General features: G+C 28.4%; 1 protein-coding gene across 1 annotated transcript in view; it reads right to left on the reverse strand.

Annotated features, from left to right (window-relative positions):
* The window catches only part of LOC123299838 (flotillin-2), a 215,692-nt gene that overhangs the window by 82,719 nt on the left and 120,041 nt on the right, over positions 1–12,932 (reverse strand). The gene's annotated exons all lie outside the window — the stretch shown is intronic.

Consider the following 12,932-nt stretch of genomic DNA (forward strand, 5'->3'; position numbering starts at 1 on the left):
ATATACACAAGTCAGAAAAATATAAAAAGGCAGAAAAAAAAAGTAGTTTTACTTGCTAGAGTTCAAAACGACATCTCACATCACTACAAAATGTATTATTTCTTAAAATGGAAAATTATTATGAAATACAAGTTTTTGATTTTATGAAAATGTCAACATAGATCATTAAACTGTATAACTTTTTTTTTTTAAATTTATAAGTAGGATTATTTCTTTAAATATAATTGGAAATTTGTTCAGTTAAAGAAATATTGCTTCACAATATTTCCTTCTAGTTAGGCTTAAAAAATCTAAGATCCAGTTTGATCAGATATTTCATTGCAAAAAATAAATAATTAAAAAATACATTTGTAGCCAAATTGCATAAAATGTTATTTTTATAAAATTGGGTCAAACATAGTTTTTTAAATATAAATTACAAATTTTTTAAATATTTTTTTTTATTTACAGGAAAATATGAAGTAATTTTTATTTATGTCTGTTTTAAAAATATTTTTAACACCATGCGTGCAGTGACATCAATAAACTTCACGTAGAGATTCAAAACAAAAATAAACATTGGTCTGTTATACCTACTTCGGAAGCCTGACTTGACAAATTTTGATCGGGATCGTAAACAGACATGTTTACGAAAAATATTTCAAACAAAAATTGTCTTTTTTTTATAAGAAACATTTTTTTTTATTTAAACTTTTCTTCTAACTCTAACGGCTTACAAGAGTTGGGTCCTACGGAGCCAAGATCCAATTGACATATGTTGCTAATTTACGAACTCAACCTCACTTTTTACGTTCTGAGTAGGCTATACAAATTTCTGCTTGATATCTCTTTTCGTTTTTGAGTTATCGTATTTACGGGCGGACAGATAGACAGAGAGAAAACCGGAAATGAACTCTTTAGTTGATATTATGAATACCTATACCAAAATTTCAATATTTTTAAGTGTTACAAACTTGGGACTTAACTTAGTATACCTTGATATGATAAATATATACATGGTATAAAAAGAGTAGTTTTACGAATTCTGCTGATTATCTTTTCGTTTTAAGAAGTTTGTTTCTTATTTTATCTTCAAAATATCTTCTTGTTTTATCAGAATATCATTATTTAAAATAGCCCTCACAATATCCAAGAAGTTTTCAGAGATAGACAAAAATTTAGAACAAAAAAAATTAGAAAAACTCAAAAGTAAAGAAATTTTCGATATTTTCTGAGCCAATTTCTGTAATTGGACCAGAAAAATAATCAAGGGAATCAAAAAAAGGTATATATCACCTGCCTTTAGAAAGAATTCTAACGCACGTTCAAAATTTGATAAGTCTGCCTTTTAGTTACTAAGATATTGATGCTATTTAGGACTATTCAGTAGTGTACACTCTATATTTTTGGTGCACTCAATATATAATTCCAATAAAGTAGTATAAATTTTATATTTAGAAATGACATATTTCTAAAATAACACTATTAATAAAATTATATTATATATTTTAATAATAATAATCATATTAATAATTAAATTAAATTAATGAATGAATATAATGTGTCAATTCGAAGGTCATGTGACCTTCTTTTACAATATTTGAATACAATGTTTATAAAAATAAAAAAAAAATTGATTTTATCATTATGAAAATTATTAATTTAAAACATAAGATATTCATTTCAAAAACAAAGTTCCGATTACAATATTGGTTTCTAAATTACAGTTACACAGATCATGGAAAAAAAATCTTTATTAAATAATCGGATTTAAAATTCTCTTCTTATTAAGATCTTTACTTTGATACCCGTAAACTTTGGCACATAAAAGAAATAGAAGCAAAAAATAAAAATCAACAAAGGCTGTTTTTTAGCTCCTGACAAAAGGGGGGGGGGAGTTTACGCCAGTATACCTCCGTTTTATACAAAAAGCAAAAGAGCTAAGATGTCATAGTAGGGAACTAATTGAGCTTTTCTTATGATAAAATACCATAAAGGAAACTAAGGTGTTCGCTGTCGGTGGCTCGAATATCGAATAGGTTTTTTCAATTTTTGTTAATTTTGACAACTTTTTCCTTCTGTTGTATTCTGTTTCAATTTTTCGAAGGCAAGTGAAAAGAATCACAGAATTTTGAAATTAATACCACGTTTTCCATAAAATATTCTGATTAGTTCATCATCTCTATGAGAAAAAAAAATCGTTGATTTTCAGTTAATTTGAACGTGATAAATTTTTCAATTTACTTGAAATAAACAATAACTCAAAAACCAATTAATATTCTTAACTAGCATGTCCAAAGACCACCTGCGCTATTAATATCTAATTGTAAGGTTGTTGTAACTATTATACAGTATATTCATATCTGATCTTAAGTTTTTCACTATGACTCATCACATAATAAAGCTTTAGTATATATTCATTTGATGATTCATTTGAAAATAATCCGAGTGTAAGTTTGAATTGATTGTATAACTCTCTGTCTGAGTAGAAAGATGTCGTAATTTTAAATAAAATTATTTTTTATGAATTATTTATGTTAAATGACATCACCAATACTGTTTTTTTATGTTAAATTAAAAAAAAAAAAGAAATACTTTAAATTTATAAATTTCTAATAAAAAATTATTCAAATTTATTTTGTAATTTAACTATGAAAGGGCCAGGCCAGGCCAAACGAATGGGTCGATTGTCACACCTAAAAGAAATTATTCAACCTGAGAAAAAACAAGCACATGATAGAGTGAGAATACAAGTCATTAATGACAGCCAATGCTGCAAGATAAGGGGAAACTTTCAGCCAAAGTCAAGGTTTTTAATACCAAAAGAATTCTACAAGTTAATTTTTCCTTTTTTACTCTTATGCATCCTCTTTGGATGAATACAAGATAGCAGATACTACCATTATATACTTGAATCGATTTTTAATGAGTCAATTTTTGATGAAGTTAATAATTTAGATATAAGGGTTGTTTATTTGACTACGGAACCCTAAAAATATTTCTGTTTAATTGAACTTTTTGTGAATATGATAAATATGATACACAATTTAAAACTGATAGTAAATTTGAATATTTTGGTACATTTTAAGAAAGTTTAGAACGGTTGTTGTTGATAAGATAATAAAAACACTCTCAATAAAGTAATTCGTGATAAATATGCGCATTTTTCAAATATATTTTAGTTCTTACAATAATTGTAATTTCCACGGATTAAGCAAGTCAACTTTTGCTTCACAGTAAGTACTACAGTAATTCGTAGGTAAGCCTTTTGCAGTATTGCCAAATGGGGTTACATTGTGTGATTTTGTAATTTTCCAGGATATTTAAAACCTACAAGCTACGAAAAACAAGTTTTTTTTGAATGCTAGATAAATATTTTCTAAGAAATTGCCTGAAATCGATCCGAGATATCGCTCTTGGTATGAGATTTTGGATGATATTTCAAAAACTACGAATTCAATCAACAAATAAATCCGATTTTTGCATTTTTTGGGGTCAAAATTATCTTGTGTAATGATTTTAATCGACATCGGAGACCAAACAAAATTTTCGATTTTTCGTATTTTTCTTAAGGGGTACCCCTTCAAAAAAAATCGAAAAAATCGAGAAAAATTTTTTGTGCCCGATTTCGATAAAACTCCATTTATAAGGTAATTTTGACCTGAAAAATTCAAAAATCGGGTTCATTTGCTCATTCGAAGCGTATTTTTTGAGAAAATCGCTTTTCATGAAGAATTTTGGATGATATCTCAAAAACTACGCATTAAATCGTGGAATAAATACGATTTTTGAATTTTTTGGGTCAAACTTACCTTATAAACTGAGTTTTACCGAAATCTGATACATACAATTTTTCTCGATTTTTTCGATTTTTTTGAAGGGGTACCCCTTAATAAAATTACGAAAATTCGAAAAATTTTTTTTGTCTCCGATATCGATGAAACTAAGTATATAAGCTAATTTTGACCCAAAAAATTCAAAAATCGTATTTATTCGATGATTGTATGCGTAGTTTTAGAAATATCATCGAAAATTCCACACTAAATGCGATTTTATCAGAAACTACGCATCCAATGAGCAAATGAACCCGATTTTTGAATTTTTTGGGTCAAAATTACCTTATAAACTGAGTTAAACCGAAATTGGACACACAAAATTTTTCCCGATTTTTTTAAAAAAAAATCCACCCTTTTAAAAAATTCGAAAAAAGCAACACAAATTTTTTGGACCCGATTTCGATAAAACTTAATTTATAATGTTATTTCACCTGAAAAATTCAAAAATCGAGTTCATATTTACTCATTATAAGCGTAATTTCTGAGAAAATCCCTTTTCGTGTAGAATTTGGGATGCTATTTCAATAACTATGCACCTTATAAATTAAGTTTTACCAAAATCGTACATCGCATCCACTTACAGGCTAGCGTTCTCTATCTTCATATCTCTATGGTTATAACCATAGAATATTATACACTCTATGGTTATAACACAATAATCTTTGTATTTAGTTAGATAAGTTGCCCAGCGAAGCGGGTAGTTCACAGCTAGTATGATATAAAAGCTCTTGATAGTTATGTATAACACGGTCATAATATCGTCATGTCATAGTAATGTCATGATAACACAATATTCATTATAATGTCACAATAGGAGGTTAATTGATTTATGTGTATATACTTCAAAATAATTTAGTTTCAAACATATCAACATATTAATAATTATATTTACAATGTATTACATCATCAAAACCCATCCGCCATCATATTAAATTATAATAACTCAATAACGCCATATTACACACAAACTATATTTATTAACTATGAACATTTAATAATACTGCTGAGAGCTTGTAAGAGCTATGTGTTGTATGCTTGGTTGCTATAATTATATTTATTATGCAATAAATTATATCAAAATAAAAAGAGAAAGATATAATAATAATAATAAATATTAATGCATTTCTTTATACCTTAAAAGGTTATGTTTGTGGGTGTCATTCTTATTATAATCGTTGAGAGAAAAAAAAAGAGGAGTGTAACTGGTACTTTAGAATAAATATAAGTGATATACAGCGTGTTTATTGAATTTTAGGCAATGCCAAGGCATTAATAATATCACAAATCTTTACTAAATATTATAAATGCGAAAATAACTCTTGACTGTCTGTCTGTTACGCAATCACGCCTAAACTACTGAATCGATTTAAATGAAATTTGGTACAGAGATAGTCTAGAGCCTGAGGAAGGACATATGGTACTTTTTGATGCGAAAAATAGTTGAAAAAAGGGATACCGATTTGTATGGAAATTACATCATTTGAGCCTAAGTGGCCGAGCGGTCTAAGGCATTAGTCATAGACCGTTTGTCTACTTAGACTTAGGTTGCGGGTTCGAATCCAGGCAGGGGTAATGTGAACAATTATGATTAATGGGGGCGGTAGAATTGATCACATTGTCGTCGCTTAGATAAGAACGTAGTAACCGACTCCACCCACATCAAAATGTAATTGTAAATATGTTTGTAATTAAATAAATAAAGACTAACAAATAATGATGTGAGTGGCCTCTGTTATAGGCGTATATGTCAGAGAAACGGAGGTTAAACCCCATTATTATTATTAAATAAATCTGATTTTTGTATTTTTAGGTCAAAATTATCTTGTGTAAGTTTTACTGACACCGGAGACTTTTTAAAAATTTTCTCCGATCTATTTTTTCCAAATCCAGATTAATAGAACAGTTCTCAAACACATTCCTGGGTCAAAATAGCTTAGTTGCCTTTTTCTTCAAATAAAGAAATCTTTTGAATTATAATACACTAAAGCTCTATTAAAAAACTTACTACCCTAAAAAACCGTAAATTCCAGCTCTGTTGGCTGTGCACAGAACACATAAATCACTTAAAAGACCGGATCAGATGATAACTAAATTTAACTAGTTTAAACCAGTTCACATCAAAAACCAATCTAATACGTATAATATTCAATATTTATTTCAAAAATTTTCAAATCCAGATCAAACTAGTTATAAATATTTAAATTATGACCCATTTAGCATGCGCATTGAACTAAATATTAATAATTTTCTTCAAATTCAAGGTCGTATTAAAAATTTCATGTGTCAAGTACAATTTTAATCATGAACTCATACAATAATAAACAAACGGATACCGAAAGAGTTGAGGGGGGGGGATTAAAATCGAGTGCAAAACATTTGAATATAGCATTCTTGCACGCGGTAGTACTTTACTAACCCGTGTGGGTAAAAAAAAAGTGTATTACCTCACCTATTAAAAATATCATATCAATGGAGTTATTTGTCAATGTTTGCTATTACTTTTCGATCCCCTCCCCTCGAATCCATGTGACTTTGTATATATAGCCGTTTAGAGGAATTACGTCATGAACGGCCATGTCCTACTACATAAACTCGTACCGAGAGTTGAACTATCTCATCATCTGAGTTCGGTGACGACATCGCTAAAATAAAACTATCAATGTTTTTATTTATACCGGGTGTTTAATTTAAAATCAACTATTGCAAAAGAATTGTCATCATTTTTTTTAAGCAGAAGCTCCCTTTAAGAAAATCGAGAAAAATTTGTTGTGTCCGATTTCGATAAAACTCAATTTATTAGCTAATTTTGACTCAAAAAATCGAGTTCATTTGCTCATTGGATGCGTAGTTTCTGAGAAAATCCTTTTTGTTGAATCAAAATTATCTTATAAACTGAGTTTTATCGAAATCGGATTCATAAAATTTTTCTCGATTTTTTCGAAAAAATTACGAAAAATCGAAAATTTTTTTTGTCTCCGATATCGATAAAAATTTGATCATAAGGTAATTTTGACCCAGGAAATTCAAAAATCGTATTTATTCAATGATTGTATGCGTAGTTTTTGAAATATCATCGACAATTCCACACTATTTAATTTTTTGGGTCAAAATTACCTTATAAACTGAGTTTTACCGAAATCTGATACATAAAATTTTTCTCGATTTTTTCGATTTTTTTTTAAAGGGTTGGTACCCTTAATGAAATTGCCAAAAAATAAAAAGATTTGCTTTTTCTCCGCTATCGATATAACTCACTACAGAAGGTAAATTTGACCCAAAAAGTACAATTCAGTATACACAGAGTATCTTTTTTTAATATAAATAAGAAGGTGTAACCCCTTAAAAATATAGCTTTCAACTTATTTTAAAAACTATTTCTTCTATTTTTGTTTATCGTAATGTATATTGTATAACACTATCTTTTATTATCAAACATATGTTACACTATCTTCAAATACGTTTTTTCCCATCGAGACTGTAATCATAAAGTACAAAATAAATTTTTAATTATATTTGTTGTCCTTCATTTTATTAAAGACAGTTTAACACAACACCGCGCGCCGGCCACGGTATCGGCATCAGCAATGTTAATTTAAACCAGTGGTACTCAATTTTATAAATAAAACAAATATTTCCGTTATGAGTCATTACTATAAATAACTATTATTGAATACAGGGTGTACAAGCAGACGTCATATCTATAAATAACTATATATACGTAGGTGTTTATAGTATGGGTGATTTTTAATTTTGTTAACAATTTTCATTATTAAGATGTTTGTTTTTTGACTTGAGACAAGCCAATAACTCGAGAAATAAGTTTGTCGAGAGAAAAATTGTTTGAAAAATTATTCTTTGGAAATTCATAGTAGAAACATATCTTACGGAAACCCTAGGCATGATTTAAAAAATACCTCCGGTTTAATGTGATAATACCTCTTACAAATTTAATTTTATTTGAAAAATCATAGTAATCCATACTAAATCTGGAGCGCTAACAGTGATTGAAACAAGATAGTTGTAATTTAAAAAATAGATATCATGAAAATTTCTAATAAATTTCGTAAATGAGTTGGTTTTAATAAAACAATACAGTATTAAAATATTTCGTGTCCCAATAATATTCAATTAATTAATTGAAAGTCATGTAATTACTCACCTGAGACAGCATTGCGTGATCTATCATTTATACAGTGGCACTGAATCAAAATGTTAGTCACAAATTCAGGAACACAAAATTGCTATTTCTAATGTCAAAAAATTCATTTTATAAACACAACGGAGTTTCACAGTGAAATCAAAATTTCAAGAAAAAAAATCGTGTATTAATTTTGAAAATTCTATAACACTTGTTCTAAAAACTACACTTTATGCTCAGATGACGCGAATATTGATTTAATCGAAGTATTAAAAAAAGGGAATAACTTCAAATGATAATAATTTAAACTTTTTGTTAAATATAACACATTTATTTTCTAGTAATACTTTATATATGTTGGTATTAGTTAGTTATTTTATATATGTTTAAGTTTGTCAGTTGTAAGAATGACAAGTTAGAGTTCTGACAAACATGTAGTAATAATATAAGGAGAAATAAAGTTGATTTGAATATGAATAAATGTATTTTTGATAAGATAAAATCCACCACCTTAACATGGTAGCAGTACGTAGTTTGTTGAAAAGATTGGACATATAAAAAAGTGAAATTGGTATTGGTATTGGTATTGGTATTGATATTGGATTGAAATTGGTATTAATTTTATTGTGCACGTGTCGTATAATAAAAATTACAAGATGGCGTCTAAAGACGAAATTAAAATTCCTATTTTTGATGGACAAAATTACAATATGTGGAAAAAACGGTTAGTGATGTTTTTAAAGTTAAAAAAATGTGAAACAAATATTGAAAGAGCAAAAACGACAACTGATGAAGACCTTTGGGATGATAACGACTTGAAAGCAATTAATTACATATATAGTGCGATCTCGGATAGACAATTGGAATTTGTTAGTGATAAAGAAACTGCATATGAAATAATAAAGAAGTTTGACAGTTTGTATTTAAAGGAATCAACGGCATTACAAATTGTATGTAGAAATAAATTGGAAAGATTGAGACTAAAAGACTACCATGATTCAGCAACATTTTTTAGTGATTTCGAAAAGACAGTGAATGAGTTGAAAAGTGCTGGGGCAACTGTAACTGAAAAAGAAAAATTAAATTACATGTTAAACACATTACCGGAGTCATATAGTTATATTGGTGATTTAATTGACACGTTAAAAGTGGAAGATCAAACGGCTGATTATGTAAAGAATAAAATTGAAATGGCTGAAATGAAAATTACAAAAGATGAAAATCCAGGTAGAAAATCAAATGTATTTATGGTGAATAAAAGTCAACAAAATTGGACATGTTATGGCTGTGGTGAAGCAGGTCATATTCAGAGAAATTGTAGAAATAATAAACAAGCATCAGATGATCAAAGATGGAGATCATCACGAGGACGGCAAGGTACTGGAAGAGGTGTTTATAGAGGACGTGGCAGTTTTCGTGGATATCGCAGAAATAATCAGCAGCAACAAGCAACTCCTCAGCAACGTCAACAACAGCAGAATGAAGAGAAGAATACTGCATGGGTTACAACGGTTGAGCATCATGTGGTACAAAATTCTGAGATAAGAAATGTAGATTCTAATGAGATTGTGTGGCTTTTAGATAGTGGTTGTACAGACCATATTATTAATGACGAAAGATATTTTGATAAATGTATTGAACTTAAAAAACCAGTAAATGTTTACTTAGGTGATAATAGAAAGGTAAATGCAACAAAATTAGGAAATGTTGTTAGTTATTTTAATGCTTTTGGTCAAATGAATTTAATAGAGATGAAAAATGTATTTTATGTGAAAGATATGAAATCAAATTTAATAAGTTATAGTAAAATTACAGAAAATAATACGATTATATCTAAAAGAAAGATGTCAAAGGTTATTGATAATTATAATGGTAAAGTCACTGCTGTAGCATTCAAAGAGAGAGGTTTATACATCATGAAAAGTAAATTGAGATCAAATGAATCAAAAGTGTCCTTTGTTAATATAGCAAATGGAAATACAAATAAGATGAGCAATAAAGAAAAATGGCATCGTATGTTAGGCCATGTTAATTTTGGTTATTTAAATACTTTGTGTAAAAATCAATTGTTAAAAGGTCTACCTAATAAACTTGAATCGGAAATAATGAAATGTAAAATATGTACAGAAAGTAAAATGCATGATAAATCTTTCGAAAATAGTAGACAAAAGGCAAAGGAAATTTTAGAAATAGTTCACACTGATGTTTGTGGACCTTTCAAGACAAAAGGGTTTAAAGGCGAAGAATATTTTGTTTCATTTATTGATGATTACAGTAAAATTGCTAGAATATATACAATGAAATCAAAAACAGAAGTTTATGATTGTTTAGTTGAATACGTAAATGAATGTGAAAATTTAACGGGAAAACGAGTTAAAATTTTGAGATGTGATAACGGCAAAGAATATTTGAATAATAGGATTTATCAGTTCACGAAAGATAAAGGAATTAGTATTAATAATTGTCCTCCTTATGTACATGAATTAAATGGAACCGCGGAACGGTTTAATAGAACGATAATGAATATGTCGCGTTGTTTAAAAGAAGAAGCAAATTTGGATAAACAATATTGGCCAGAAATAGTATGCGCGGCAACTTATTTGAAAAATCGTACGTTAGCAAACACGAGTGAAAAAAGAACGCCTTATGAAATATTTTTTAAACGAAAACCGGATGTGTCAAACCTACGCTTATACGGTAGTAAAGTTTTTGTTAGAATACCGGAAGAAAAGAGGAAATCTAAATGGGACAAAAAGGCTGATATGGGAATCTTAGTAGGATACAGTAATGTTGGTTACCGTATATTGCTAAACGGGAGAGTAGTTGTTGCAAGACATGTAGAATTTGTTGAAAATAATGTAAAATGGATCAGTTTAGATGATGATGTAGATGATAATACAACCAACAATAGCCTAACTTCTAGTGAAAGTAGTAATGATGAAAATGAAAATGATGATAATATTAATGAAGGTGACGAGGTATCGGGTGTTCGTAGATCTGACCGAACCTTAAAACCTCCAGAATATTTAAAAGATTATGAAGTGTATAATAGTTATATTTTTGCTAATTTTTGTAGTACAAATGTACCAAGTACATTTGAGGAAGCGATGGAAAGTAATGAGAAAACAATTTGGCGGAAAGCTATGAATAGAGAAATAGATAGTTTAAATAGAAATAAAACTTGGAAATTGGTTGACAATGTCGATAATAATAAAGTGTTAGATGTAAAATGGATTTATACTAAAAAGTGTGATAATAAATTTAAGGCTAGATTAGTTGTGAGAGGTTTTCAACAAACCGATGAAATTGAAGATACTTATTCTCCTGTAGCTAAAATGCAAACATTGAAGATTTTGTTATCATATTGTTGTCAGATGGGTTTAGAAATTGAACAGATGGATGTAGAGACAGCTTTTTTAAACGGAAATGTAAATTCTGAGGTTTATGTTAAACAACCTAAAGGTTATGAAGATGGTACAAACAGAGTTTGTAAATTGATAAAAGCGTTGTACGGTTTAAAAGAAAGCTCTAGAACTTGGTATGAATGTCTCGGCGAATTTTTGAAAAGTATAGGTTTTGAACGCAGTGATATTGATCCTTGTTTGTATATGTTTAAAAATGGAACAGTTACCATTTATTTATTAATTTTCGTTGATGATTTATTAATTTGTTGCAAAGATAAAAATGAAATTAAAAAAATTAAAGTTTTATTATCGGAAAAGTTTAAAATGAAGGATCTTGGTAAAATTAAAGATTATTTGGGAATCACTATAGATTATGAGCCTCAGACGAATGAAATGAAATTATATCAAACTAAATATATTGAGTCATTAATTAAAAAATATAATTTGGAAAACAGTAAATTATATAGTACACCTATGGAAGTAAATTTGAAAATTGAAAAATCAGATAATTGTGAAATGAATATTAAATATAGAAATTTAATTGGTGCATTACTCTATATAAGTTCGGCTACAAGACCGGATATAAGTTTCAGTGTAAACTACTTGAGTAGATTTCAAAGTTGTTATAACGAGACACATTACAAATATGCTTTACGAATTTTACAATATCTTTATTTAACGAAAAATTTAAAGATGACTTATAAAAGAAATGAAAATATTGAAGTTCTTGATTGTTATGTTGACGCCGATTGGGCGGGGGATAACTTAGACAGAAAATCCACAACTGGTTATGTATTGAGATTATTTGGCAATGTAATATATTGGAAATCAAGGAAACAAAAGAGTGTGACGAAAGCATCAACATTTGCAGAATATGTAGCATTATCGGAAGCTGTTAGTGAACTTAAGTTTGTTAAAGAATTGTTAAAAAATTTTGATGTTAATTTAGTTAAACCACTTAATGTATATGAAGACAACTCAGGTGTAATAGACATAGCAAAAAATGGTAATTTTACAAAAAATTCGAAGCATATAGAAGTGCATTATCATTATGTATATGAATGTATGAAAGAAGGTTTTATTAATATTATTAAGGTTAAAAGTGAAGAAAATGTAGCGGATATTTTTACTAAAGCATTGTGTAAGAAGAGATTCGAAGAATTAAGAAATTCACTGGACTTAATTGTTTAAAAGAAAATAAATGTGAGGAGGCGTGTTAAATATAACACATTTATTTTCTAGTAATACTTTATATATGTTGGTATTAGTTAGTTATTTTATATATGTTTAAGTTTGTCAGTTGTAAGAATGACAAGTTAGAGTTCTGACAAACATGTAGTAATAATATAAGGAGAAATAAAGTTGATTTGAATATGAATAAATGTATTTTTGATAAGATAAAATCCACCACCTTAACACTTTTTTTAAGTAAAAACTACTCTTAACTATAAATTCAAACTTCTGTGACTTCAATATATCGCTTTTGTAACGTCTCTCAACTTGCTTTCATTATATTAAACCGTAATTTTTCATAGAAACACGGGTGTAAATATGTCACAGCCCATAACAAAAATA

This window comes from Chrysoperla carnea, chromosome 5, assembly GCF_905475395.1.
Source record: "Chrysoperla carnea chromosome 5, inChrCarn1.1, whole genome shotgun sequence".
In the NCBI taxonomy this organism is placed as follows: domain Eukaryota; kingdom Metazoa; phylum Arthropoda; class Insecta; order Neuroptera; family Chrysopidae; genus Chrysoperla; species Chrysoperla carnea.